The sequence below is a fragment of the Solanum pennellii genome, chromosome 7, assembly GCF_001406875.1.
Source record: "Solanum pennellii chromosome 7, SPENNV200".
In the NCBI taxonomy this organism is placed as follows: Eukaryota; Viridiplantae; Streptophyta; class Magnoliopsida; order Solanales; family Solanaceae; genus Solanum; species Solanum pennellii.
In genome coordinates, this window is record NC_028643.1 from 40,703,974 (window position 1) to 40,705,443 (window position 1,470).

Below are 1,470 nucleotides of genomic sequence, written 5' to 3' on the forward strand. Positions count from 1 at the left end.
TATATATATATATATATATATATATATATATATATATATATATTTCTTTTAGAGTCGCCACTTGAAATTGAGTTTTTTAGGTGTTCCAAGTCACCAGATTGTTCTTAGTTTAAAATAATTTTTTTTTGTTTTGGCCTACGAAAAAAACAGAGATTAGGTAAGTAATTCTATTGACCGGAGGGAAGGTATGAGGCACCCCCCGAGTCCAGTGATTTTAACACGGTCGCTTTATTAACTTATATTTGGCTAAAATAATTTATTTATTTATTTTGGATAAAAGAAAAAAATTTGTATTAATTACTATTTAAAAAAAAATTTGATTGGCCTAAGAGCGTAATCGCACACAAGACCTTTTTTTTTAGAAAACTGTAACAACCCATTTAGTCGGTCTGAGCTGTAGAATTGTTTTTGATAAATATTTACTGGGTCGACGGACCATGTGACGAATCGTCGTGGCCACGACGGATCGTCATGGACTCCGTCGTCCCATACTTGTGAAATTTCTCCTGCTTCTCTCCTCATTACCCTCGACGACAGGTAGGACGAACCGTCATAGGCACAACGGTCCGTCGAGGGTCTTCGTTCCAAAACACTTCAACTCTGAAATCTGGGTACAGGGATCAACTCTCTGAACTTCACGACGGAACTGCAGCACGGACCGTCGTAGATACGACGGACCGTCGCAAGCTGCGTAACCCCGACTTGGTTAGACTTCCGCTAAAAGTTTTAAAGGGGTGCTTCGGACTATTCATGATTTTAATTATGAAATTAGTGGGGTAAGTTTAATAATTTATTTACTTGGGGGTTAAAGGAGATAACTTTAAAATAAATAGTGGGTTACTTTTATCATCTTTTATAATTGATTATATGATAATTAGGGTAAAAAGAATCTGAAAGAGAAAAGAAAAAGAGGAGAAGAGAGTGAACGAGCGGGAGAGAGAGAACGAAGAGGAAAGCAAAGGCATTGGGGAAGTAGCTTGCTTAATCACGATTCTTCGGTGGAGGTAGGTTATGGTTTATTTCTATGTGATAGATAAACTCTAAATAGCGATCGATATGTATTGGGTGGTATTGTAAAGTCATCTATGTGCTTAATTGTGTGTTTGTATGTTTTGATTGTGTAATTGTGGTGGGTTAGAATGGTGAGACTGTGGAATCTCCAATCTTGAATCCTCTCTATTAAGATGACGCCTTGACATAAAGAAGGCTTGACGAAATAAAACTAATGAGATAAATGGATCGGAGTGTCACGTTCCGACACGGTAATATTGGATCGGAGTGTCACGTTCCGACACGGTAGTATTAGGGGATCGGAGTGTCACGTTCCGACACGGTATATGGGATCGGAGTGTCACGTTCCGACACGATAATACTAAAGAGAAGTAATCTTGAATTATGTTAATATACTCAAATTCGAAGAACCTTTTTCCAAATGAGTATGGTGTGGAGGCTTGAGTCCTCATAGGTGTG